The sequence below is a fragment of the Chiloscyllium punctatum genome, chromosome 27 (genome assembly GCF_047496795.1).
Source record: "Chiloscyllium punctatum isolate Juve2018m chromosome 27, sChiPun1.3, whole genome shotgun sequence".
Lineage (NCBI taxonomy): Eukaryota > Metazoa > Chordata > Chondrichthyes > Orectolobiformes > Hemiscylliidae > Chiloscyllium > Chiloscyllium punctatum.
Window position 1 is genome coordinate 52434251 of NC_092765.1, and position 12552 is coordinate 52446802.

Below are 12552 nucleotides of genomic sequence, written 5' to 3' on the forward strand. Positions count from 1 at the left end.
GCCTCAGAATCACTTGTTTAAATACCTGTCTATCTCAGCCTTGATTATAGTTAGTGACTCAGCCTCGACAGTCCTGTACGGAAAATAATTCCACACATTTACTCCGCTGAGAGAAGAAATTCCTCCTCATCTCTGTTTAACTGGGCAACTCTGAAAAGCTTGTCCATCATCGACAAAGCACAAGTCTGGAGTGTGATGGAATACTCCTCACTTACCTGGATTGACGAATTTTCAACTATACTCAAAACACCATCCAAAACACTAAACACCATCCAAGACAAATCAGCCCACATTATTGACACCACATCCACAAGCATCCAATCCTACCACCACCAAGTGTCAGGAACAGCAGTGTGTACAATCTACAAAGTTTCACTGCAGATATTCACCAAGGATCCTTAGACAGCACCTTCCAAGCCCATAATCACTTCTCGCTAGAAGGAAAAGGGTGACAGATATTTGGGAACGCCACTATCTTCAAGTTCCCCTTCAAATCACTCACCATCTTGACTTGACAACATATTTTTCCTTCAATGTTGCTGGGTCAAGATCCAGGAATTCCCTCCTGTATTGGTTATAATGAGGTCAGCCAGGTGGACCTCATATTCTATGAGCTCCCTGATTGGGCTGTTAATCTGGTTTAATCAGGGAGCCCTGGCTGACAGATAAGAACAGGAGTGACTCAGGGAGAGGTGGGCGCCGCAGGGAGTGGAGTGCATTATTTCCCCCTCCAACTCTATTTTGATTTAGTCCCTGCCCTCCCCTTCACTGTTTTGATCACACAGCATCGCCCTTTGATGTGAAGGCCACTCGGGTGTTTCCTTTCTTCCTGGTGGTGGAAACCAAATAAAGATTTGTGCACCTTGTGTCTCTCACTGTGCCTCACACTTGCACACACACAACATGGGTGCTGGGGAAAAATAAGCACTACCGCAGTTAGGCAGTAGTGTGGGGGTTTTCAAAAAAGAGAAAAAAAGAAAAAAAAAAAGAAGAATGGGAGTGTCAGACATCCTGTTCACTCTGAGACCTGGAGCTGAGGGACCTGCATTAGAGTCAAGGGCATGTGTAAATAAAGGGTGACTTGGTGATGGGTTACTGGCCTCTGTGGAGTTACTTCAGCAGTGACAAGAGCAAAGCATGCTCCTGAAGCAGTTCGCTTGCAACAGTTGGGGTAAGCATTTCTGACATTATGTCACTATTTCAGAAGCTTGACTCATTTGATCCTGCTGTTCAAGACAGGGCCCAGTCTGTGGAAAGAATGCATTACTTTTTTCCAGGTACATTACATTTGTGCAGATGAAAAACATCGAGTATTTCCACTGACAGCTTGTGGGCCCATAGCTTTCTTGTTCATTTCGAGCTTAACTTTCCCTGAGGCACCACATGCTAAAAGCTTACAATAGTTGACAGATTCAGTGAAGGAATATTGCAACCCCAAGCCTCCTCTAATTCTGAGACATTATTGATTTGACTTGGTAATTCGAGAACTAGGAAATTCTGAATCTGGACTTTTGACTAGGTTAAGACAACTGGCAGAGGCATGTAATTTTGGTTTAATTCTTAATGGGATGCTGAGAGACCACTGGGTATATGGGATTAACGATGTAACCATGCAAAAGCGCCTACAAGCTGAAGCCCTTCAAGTACTTCAAATAGACAATACAGTATTTTCATTGGAAAAGGAGGCAAGTGGAGCATATGAGTTACAGAGTATTCCAATGGAAGCAGACACCCTTGCCTGTCCAACTGAATCTGAGGACCATTTGAGTGAAGATAATTGCATAGCCTCACTCAGGACATATCCTGAATAGAGAGACTCTAGGTCAGCCCATAACAAAACACCAAAATAAAGCTAAACCTTGACCAAACTGTTAACATTTTCTTTAGTATCTGTGCTGCCAGGCCACTGTATCTGCTGCTGGAACGTGGACTTAAATTGAGTTAAAGAACTCATAGGCCAGTATCCAGGAGAGTGCACACCTTGGAAAGTCCATCTATCTCTGGTTGGAAGAGTTAAATTGATTAACAACATCCAAATCAGAAGCAATCATCAAAAGCTTCTGGGTAAATGGTCACCTGGTTCTAATGGAGGTTGATACAGGTGTGGCTGTATCTATGATTGCAGAACCAGTTTTGAACAGAATTCACTCTGGACTACAGCCTTTAAGTTTGTGCACGACTTCAGTTAAACTGAGAACCTATATGAGGTGTCCTTTACAGATTAAGGGGATAACTTCAGTTCCTGTCTCTTATGAGAAGGAGCTGGTTCAGTTGCCATTGATTGTGGTAACAGGCTTGGGCCTATGCTTGATGGGATGAAATTGTTTGAGAAAGGTTCACCAAGAATGGTTCAACATTTCCTGATGAAAATAATTTAATTAATTAAACACCCAAAAGCTAATTAAACTAATTAAATACCCAGAAGGTTTTTCAGGAAAGTCTAGGGACTATCAAAGGGACCACCTTATGTTGACCTGGAAGCAATTCCACATTTCTGTAAGGCCTACCCAGTGCAACTTGCCTCATGGGCAAAAGTAGAGGCAGAAACCAGGAGGCTGGAGAGCAAAGGAATCATCAAGCCAGTACTGTTTATGGAATGGGCAGTACTAGTCATCCAGATTGTGAAGCCAGATGGGTCAGTTCACTTTTTAAGGATGTTAATCAACTTCTCACAGCTGGATAAGTCCCTCACACAGAGGATTTATGTACAAAGCTGGATATCAGCCATTCGTACTTGCAAATGTAGTTCGATGAAAATTCACAGAAGTGTGGTACAATTAATATCCATTTGGGTTTGTACCAATATATTAGACTGCCATGTGGGGTATTGTTAGCCTGTGCAATTTTTCAGCAGATGATAGAGAATTTTTTTGCAAGACTAACCTAGCTCGCCATTTATCTCGATGATGTGCTCAGAGACGGGAACACAAATAAAAAGCACTTGGAGAATTTAGGCATAGCTCTCAGATGTTTCTTCCAGATGAGTGTGCATTAGAAGGGAAAAAATGTGTGTTCCAAGTGACTTACTACAGAATAGACAAAACTGGATTGCACTCATTGGAAGATGGAGTGAGGGTGATCAAAGTGCCCTGGCTGCCATGTCAGTTTTGGAGCTTAGGTCTTTCCTTGGGCTGGTGAATCATTACGGAAAGTTCATACATAACCTGGCATCCATCCTGACCGTTTCGATTCAACTTATTGCAAAAAGGGTCAGCCTTGGAAATGATCACATAGCCAAGTCTTAGCTTTCAGAGGAATGAAGGAACAGCTATCATCCTCTAAGGTGTTAGCAGAGTAAGATGCCAAGTGAGATCTGGCATTGCCATGCAATGCCTCTTCATATGGCATCTTGGTAGTATTAGCCCATAGGTGGTCCAATGGAGAGGAACACCCAACAGTGTATGCATCCAAGAGTTAAGCCAAATCAGAGCAGGTAGAGAAGGAAAGTTTGCCAGTCATCTTTGGAGTCAGGAAATTCCACCAATAACTTTATGGACATTAATTTGTAATAAAAATGGACCACAAACCCCTGCTAGTTCAACTTAAAGAAGAAAAAGCTATAGTTTCAGGCCAAATTCATCAGTGGATTCTAATACTAAGTGCATATAACTGCAAGTTGGAACACTGTCTGAGAGGCCAAGTAGCAAATGCGGATGCATTGAGCTGCTTCCTGTCGACAGATACGTTCTGATGGCTCCTCCACTGAAAGAGTTTGAAATGGTTTGAAATTTCCTGGTCCTAACCTTCCACCTGACTAATCTTTGGGTACAGTGCATTATCCTCCGCCATTTCCAGCACCTACAATCAGACCCCATCACCAAAGATATATTTCCCTCCCTGTCTCTGTCTGTGTTCTGCAGAGACCATTCCCTCTGTGACTCCTTTATTAGGTCCATGACCCCACACTAACTCACCATCTACACCCAGCACCTTCCCTTGCCGCCACACGAGATGTAAAACCTGTGCCCACACCTCCCCCCCCCCCCCCCCCCACCTCCATCCAGGACCCAAAAGGATCCTTTCACATCTGGCAGAAATTTTCCTGCACACCCACCACCTCATTGACTGGGTTTGTTGCTCTACATTGGGGAGACAGGACACCAACTAGTGAAGCATTTCAGCGAGCATCTCTGGGATACATGCACCAAACAACCTCACCACCCTGTGGCTAGCGCTTCAACTCCCCCTCCTACTCCCACAAGGAAACCCCTTGGCCTCCTCCACTGCCGAACCAAAGCCACCTGACAACTGGAGGAAGAAAGCCTCAACTTTTGCCTTGGGACCTTTTAACCACATGGGATCAACATTAACTTCACTGATCTGCGTTGCTTTTCCAGCACCACACTTTTCGACTCTGACTCTTCAGCATCTGCAGTCCTCACTTTCTCCTGATGACATCCAAGTTATTGAGAAAGGTAAGAGAGGAGATTGCTATGACCTTGACCAGGATCTTTGTAGCCTTGCTAGCCACTGGAGATGTCATGGAGGACTGGCAAGTTGCTAATGCTGTTCCTGTTCAAGAAAGGAATTAGGGATAATCCAGGAAACTATAGAATGCTGATTCTCATGTCGGTAGTTAGGGAGCCCTTGGAGAGATTTCTTAGGGATAGGATTTATGCGCATTTGAAATGCATGGCTGTATTAAGGACAGTCAGCATAGCTTTGTGTGGGGCAGGTCATGTCTTATGAACGTGATTAGATTTTTTTGAGGAGGTGATGAAGGTTATCAATGAAGATAGAGCAGTAGATATTTTCTACATTAATTTTAATAAGGCTTTCATTAAGGTCCATCATGGTAGGCTCATCCTGATGATTATGATGCATGGATCCATGGTGACTTGGCTGTTTGGATTCAGAATTGGCCTGGCCATAGAGGATAGATGGTAGTGTTTTTCTGGCTAGAAGTCCGTGACTAGTGTTGTTCCACACAGGGACTGGGACCTCTGCTGTTTGCGATATACACAAATGACTTGGATGAAAATAGTTAAAAATGACACAACATCAGGTTATAGTTCAACAGGTTTATTTGGAAGCAGTAGCTTTCAGAGCGTTGCTCCTTCATCAGGTGGTTGTGAAGCAGGACCATAAGACACAGAATTTAGAGCAAAAGATTAGTGTCATGCAAGTAAAATAATATATTTAACAAACCTCAATTTCTGGTAAGTTTTTCATAGAATCCCTACATTGTTTAAACAGGCCATTTGGCTCAATAAGTCCAAGCTGGCCCTCCGAAGAGCAACTGACTCAAATCCATTCTCCTACCCTATATTTACCCCTGACTAATCTATACATCCCTGAACACTGTAGGTAATTTAGCATGGCCAATTCACCTACCTTGCACTCTTTAGACAGTGGAAGGAAACCCACACAGGCACGTGGAGAATGTGTAAACTCCACAAAGACAGTTGCCCAATGGTTGGAATCGAACCTGGCTCCCTGGCACTGAGAGGCGGCAGTGCTAACCACTGAGCCACCTCTTTTAGAATGGATTACTGGTTTTGGTCATTGATATGTAAATCCCAGAACTTCTTTTAAGTCACATTCTCAAGATAAGTTATGGTTTTATTTTTTTTTAAAGTGACATCTCAGCTCAGTGTGAGGTTAGAGTAAATCTATGTCCCAGTCTTGACTCAGACTGGTTCTATTTCCAAAGTGGAATTTACAGAATATTATATGGATTGACTGTCTGCATTAACTATCTGCAGGTTGTGTATTTTTTGAGCAAAACAGAATATATCTGTAGTTCTGCAAATACAAATTCACCCCACAAACTTATACGTGTGTATGTGCATGCAGGAGGGAGAGAGAGAATGAGAGAAAGAGTGAATGCGTGCGTGTGAATGCATGTGAGAGATTGTGTGTGTGTGTGCAAGCTTGGTAAAGTGTGTTTGTGCATGTAATGGGGTATAAGCCTGTGAGAGGGTGCATGCATGGGGTGAATTTATATTTTATCGAGATATACAGCAAACAAACAGACCCTTCGGTCCAATTCGTCCATGCTGACCAGATATCCTAAACTAATCTAGTCCTATTTGTCAGTACTTGGCCTATATTCCTCTAAACGCTTCCTATTCATATAACTATCCAGTTGCCTTTTAAATGTTGTAGTTGTACTAGTGTCCACCACTTCCTCCAGCAGTTCATTTCATACACTGACCACTCCTTGCATGAAAAAGTTACCCCTTGGGTTCCTTTTAAATCTTTCCCCTTTCACCCTAAACATATGCCCACTAGTTTTGGGCTTTCCCATCCCAGGGAAAATACCTTGTTTATTTATCCTATCCATGCCCCTCATGATTTTATAAATCTCAATAGGTCATCCCTCAGCCTCCGACACTCCAAGGAAAACAGCTCCAGCTATTCAGCTTCTCTCTATAGCTCAATCCCTCCAACCCTGGCAATATCCTTGCAAATCTTTTCTGAACCCTCTTAAGTTTCAAAACATCCTTCTGACAGGAGGGAGACCAAAATTGCATGCAATAGTCCAAAAGTGGCCTAACCAATGTCCTGTACAGCCACAACATGACCTCCCAATGCCTATACTCAATGCTCTAACCAATAAAGGAAAGCATACCAAATGCTTTCACTATCCTACCTACCTGCGACTCCACTTTCAAGGAGCTATGAACCCGCATTCCAAGATCTTTTTGTTCAGCAACACTGCCCAGGATCTTGCCATTAATTGTATAAGTCCTGCCCTGATTTGCCTTTTCAAAGTGCAGCACCTCACATTTATCTAAATTAAACTCCACCTGCCACTTCTTAGCCCATTGGCCCATCTGATCAAGATCCCATTTTACTCTGAGGTAACCTTCCGTGCTGTCCATTACACCTCCAATTTTGCAAACTTACTACCTATACTTCCAGTGTTCACATCCAATATAAATGATGAAAAACAGAGGACCTAGCACCAATCCTTGTGGCACTCCACTGATCACAGGCCTCCAGTCTGAAAGGCAACCCTTCACCACCACCCTCTGTCTTCTGCATTCCAGTCAATTCTGTATCTAAATTGCTAGTTCTCCCTGTATTCCATGCGATCTAACATTGCTAACCAGTCTATCATGAGGAAATGTGTCAAACACCTGACTGAAGTCTATATAGATCTCATCGACCGCTCTGTTCTCATCAATCATCTTCGTTGCTTCTTCAAAAAACTCAATCTAGTTCATGAGACATGATTTCCCATGCACAAAGCACCACGCATTGACTTGTTGAAGATTCTAAGAACAGAATCCCAGATTGTAAGAATTAAATAAAAATCACCAGAAGCCTGAGAAAATCTGTTTGCACAACTGGTACCTTTGGAATTCAAGCCAGATATACAGTTCTTCATGTATGTAATACAACCCATCATCTGAGGATTTCATGAAGAATATTCAGCATTTGACCAAACTGTTTTATTTTATTTTCTAATTCATCCTTTAACTGTATCTGTCTGTCTGACATTGCGAGAATGGGGTCTTATATTCAAAGAACATTGGGCTTCAATCATTAATATTAATTAAATTGCCTTGTGTTCTGCTAAAGTTTTATTCTTAATGATAAACTATTTTTGTTTAAGTTAGACTTGGTTACACATCATGTAATAGATATGTTATTTCTAAAGTCTTGTTAGGAACAAATTAACAGTTTTGAGCATCATGGTTTAATTCCACTGTGTTCTGAATCTAGTGATAGCGAGGCTGATTTAGTTTGACCTGCTTTCCCAGTATCATAACAGGACTCTCCAGGGTAACTCTCTCCTGACTGAATACCACTGCGTCACCACCACTACTGTGGTGAAGTGGGACAGGAAATAGCCATGGGTGGTGATGGTGTAATGTTTGGGAGATTATATGTAAGTATGTCTGACTGATCTGTCAGACACCTCTCACAATTTAGGCACAACCCACCTTGATAATTAGGATAGCCCGGGATCGGTGGCTTGCCATTACTGTTCTTGGTGCCTAAGTCAAGACTAAATGGCTTGTCCTGTTTTGTTCTGTTTAATTTTTCAGTCGCCGTTTTAAATAACTGAATGGTTTGGAAAATTCAGAAGGCAGTTGAGGGTTAACCACAGTGTATGAGTTAGACTCATGGAAGCTAGGCCAGGTAAGAACAGCAGATTTCCTCTGCTGAAGGGTATTTGTGAAATAAAGGTGTCTTATGACAGTTGTTAATGGTCACCATTATTGAACTTAGTTCTCAATTCCATGTATTGCTCATGAGTTGAATTCAAATGTCACCAGCTACTTGTTGAAACTTGAACTTATGTCATCAGAGCATTAACTGGGATCTCAAGTTGAGTAGCCCAAAGACATCACCACTAGACGGATGTACCCAAGTGTTGATATCCTGATGGAAAACCTGTTTTGTTTTATTCATTCACGGCATGAGAGGGTCACTGGCTAGGCAGCATTTATTGTGCAGAGTGCAGTTAGGAGTCAACCACATTGCTGGAATCACATGTAGGCCAGACCAGGTAAGTTTCCTTCCCTCAAGGACGTTAGTGAACCAAATGAGTTTTTCTGACAATCAACAGTGCATTCATGGTCACCATTAAATTCTTAATTCCATATTTCTTTTCGTTGAATTCAAATTCCCCCATCTGCCGTGGCAGGATTTGAACCTGGGTCCTCAGAACATTATCTGGGTCTCTGGATTAACGGTCTCGTGATAATACCATTAGGTCATTGCCTCCCCATGTCAAGTTTGATGAAGTGATCCTGTGCAATGTGAGAAATCCTTTTGATAAAATTAGAGTAGAATTTGAAATTAAAGTTTGGTTTTGACAAGTCTTGGAATGTATTGGAAAGGATGTCAAGGAATTAATGTCTGGAGTGCATTGAAAATGAAGTCCTACTTAAAGAACACCTCTGCCTTCCTGGTTGATTGCATGAGATCCTCATACAAAGCAGATATTATATCTATGGAAGCTTGTTGTTTAGTCAACTGTGCACTGGACAGGGTAAGATGTTAGTTTTGATGTGTGAAGTGAACTGCAATGAGACAAAGTAAACAAGGTTTTCAGGACAAATGAAAGATAAAAAAAATTGCATCTGAAGAAATTATACTTTCGGTTCCATCCTTCAGAATTCTAAGGAGCTTAAAGTTTTCTGTGATGCTAATTTTCATGGTGATTAGTCCAGTGTCACTAATTTCATTTTATTTTTGGTAGGTTTCAATCAAAAAACATTGTCCATTGCAGTGAGCAGTTAGGAAAATAGAAAAATAGTTGCTAAATGTATTTTAGTTGTTAAATCAATACCCCTGGTGACAGTGGATATGGGAATCTATTTCTGAAGTGTTTAAAGTGAGATTCCCGTCAATATGTGTACTAAAGTTGGGGCAGCCATTTTATACAGAAATCAGTCATTATGTGATGATGGTCACTGTATGATATGTGTGAGTGACACATCATTACAGATTGACCAGCAGGTTTGAGACACATTTTGGAGAAAGATTGAAATCTCTCAGATTATGAAAGTGGATCACAACATTAAGAGTAGAATAGCTTTTATTGTCAAATGCATTCAAATAAGTACAGTGAAAGTTTGTAATGTCACCTCTCAATGTCATTAGATTAGATTACTTACAGTGTGGAAACAGGCCCTTCGGCCCAACAAGTCCACACCGACGCGCACCCACCCATACCCATTCCCCTACATTTAACACTACGGACAATTTAGCGTGGCCAATTCACCTAACCTGCACATTTTTGGACTGTGGGAGGAAACCGGAGCACCCGGAGGAAACCCACGCAGACAAGGGGAGAATGTGCAAACTCCACACAGTCAGTCGCCTGAGGCGGGAATTGAACCCGGGTCTCTGGCGCTGTGAGGCAGCAGTGCTAACCACTGTGCCACCGTGCCGCCCACAGAATTGAAATAGTTAAAAAAAAGGTTAGCATGGGGATACTGAATTTAAAAATCTAGAATGATCTGGGGCTTGGTTCATGACTTGCTCTGCTCCTGGCTCTGGGACTCGGCCTGCGCTTTCTCTGCTCCCGGCTCTGGGACTCGGCCTGCGATTGCTTTGCTCCCCTCTCTGGGGCTCGGCCTGGGCTTTCTCTGTTCCCCTCGCTGGGACTCGGCCTGCGCTTTCTCTGCTCCCCTCGCTGGGACACGGCCTGCGCTTTCTCTGCTCCCCTCGCTGGGACACGGCCTGCACTTTCTCTGCTCCCGGCTCTGGGACTCGGCCTGCACTTTCTCTGCTCCCGGCTCTGGGACTCGGCCTGCACTTTCTCTGCTCCTGGCTCTGGGACTCTACTTGTGCTTGCTCTGCTCCCCTCTCTGGGACTTGGCCTGCGCTTTCTCTGCTCCCCTCGCTGGGACTCGGCCTGCACTTTCTCCATTCCCCTCGCTGGGACTCGGCCTGCGCTTTCTCCATTCCCCTCTCTGGGACTCGGCCTGCGCTTTCTCCATTCCCCTCGCTGGGACTCGGCCTGCGCTTTCTCCATTCCCCTCGCTGGGACTCGGCCTGCACTTTCTCCATTCCCCTCTCTGGGACTCGGCCTGCGCTTTCTCTGCTCCCCTCGCTGGGACTCGGCCTGCACTTTCTCTGCTCCCCACGCTGGGACACGGCCTGCACTTGCTCTGCTCCCATCTCCAGGACCTGGCTCATGACTTGTTCTGAGGTTGCTCTGGGCTGCATTTCCAGGACACTGCTTGCGCTCGCTCAGCTGCTGCTCTGGACTCCAGCTGTGACTCGCTCTGCTCCCCCTCCGGGTTCCAGCCATGACACGCTCTGCTCCCAGCTGCAGGACCCGGCCCGAGCTCATTCTGGTCTGGCTCCGGGCTCTGCCTGCGACTCTCTCTATTCCCACTCCAGGACTCTGCCCATGCTTGCTCTGCTGTGGGCTCTGGCTGCGATTCGCTCTGCTCCCAGCTGCAGATCCCGGCCCACAATCATTCTGCTACTGGTCCAGGCTCCCACTGCGACTTTCTCTGCTCCCCCTCTGAGCTCTGTCTGTGACTGACTCTGCCCACGCTTACTCTGCTGCTGCTCTGGGCTTCGGCTGCAACTTGCTGTATTCTCTGCTGCAGGCTTCAGCCGTGATGTGCTCTGCTCCTGCACCATGACTTGGTTCTGTCTCACCTGGTCTCTGGCCATAGAACATTTCAGCACAGTACAGGCCCTTCGGCCCTTTGAGTTGCGCTGACCTGTGGAACCACTCTGAAGCCCATCTAACCTACACTATCCCATTATCATCCATATGTCTATCCAATGACCATTTAAATGCCCTTAAAGTTGGCGAGTCTACTCCTGTTGCAGGCAGTGCATTTCACACCCTTACTACTTTCTGAGTAAAGAAACTACCTCTGATATCTACCTGATATCTCCTGTATCTACCATCTCTCAATTTAAAGCTATGTCCTCTCGTGCTACCCATCACCATCCGAGGAAAAGGGCTCTCACTATCCACCCGATCTAACCCTCTGATCATCTTATATGTCTTAATTAAGTCACCTCTCAACCTTCTTTTCTCAAACAAAAACAGCCTCAGGTCCCTCAACCTTTCCTCATAAGTCCTTCCCTCCATGGCAGGCGACATCCCTGTAAATCTCCTCTGAACCCTTTCCAAAGTTTCCACCTTCTTCCTATATGCGGTGACCAGAACTGTATGTAATACTCCAAATGCGGCCGCACAAGAGTTTTGTACAGCTGCAACATGACAGCAGAAATTTAACCCCTCTACCAATAAAAGCTAACACACTGTATGCCTTCTTAACAACCCTATCAACCTGGGTGGCAACTTTCAGGGATCTATGTACGTGGACACTGAGATTTCTCTGTCATCTACCCTACCAAGAATCTTACCATTAGCCCAGTACTCTTTACTCTTTATTCCTGTTACTCCTTCCAAAGTGAATTACCTCATACTTTTCTGCATTAAACTCCATTTGGCACCTCTCAGCCCAGCTCTGTAGCTTATCTATGACCCTCTGTAACCTGTCACATGCTTCAGCACTATCTACAAGTCCAATGGTTTAGTGTCATCAGCAAATATACTAACCCATCGTTCTTTGCCCTCATCTAGGTCATTTATAAAAATGACAAACAACAGTGGACCCAAAGCGGATCCTTGTGGTACCCTACTAGTAACTGAACTCCAGGATGAACATTTCCCATCAATCACCAGCCTTCTTTCAGCTTGCAAATTTTTGATCTAATCCACTAAATCGCCCTCAATCTCATGCCTCCATATTTTGTGCAATAGCTTACCTTGGGGAACCTTATCAAATGCCTTACTGAAAACCATATACACCACATCATCGACTGATTTACCCTCATGCACTTGTTTGGTCACCATCTCAAAGAACTCAATAAGATTTGTGAAGCATGACCTACCTTTCACAAAACCGTGTTGACTAGCCCTAATCAACTAATTCCTCTCTAGTTGATTATACATCCTATCTCTTATAACCTTTTCCAACATTTTACACACAACCAACATGAGGCTCATGGTTTATACTTTCCAGGGTTGTCCCGATTCCCCTTCTTGAACAAGGGAACAACATTTGCTATCCTCCAGTCTTCTGGCACTATTCCTGTAGACATTGACGACAT

At 44.0% G+C, this 12552-nt stretch overlaps 1 protein-coding gene across 3 annotated transcripts in view; it reads left to right on the forward strand.

Moving 5' to 3' along the window:
• Positions 1-12552, forward strand: part of LOC140453703 (granulocyte colony-stimulating factor receptor-like) — a 216682-nt gene that overhangs the window by 41797 nt on the left and 162333 nt on the right. The gene's annotated exons all lie outside the window — the stretch shown is intronic.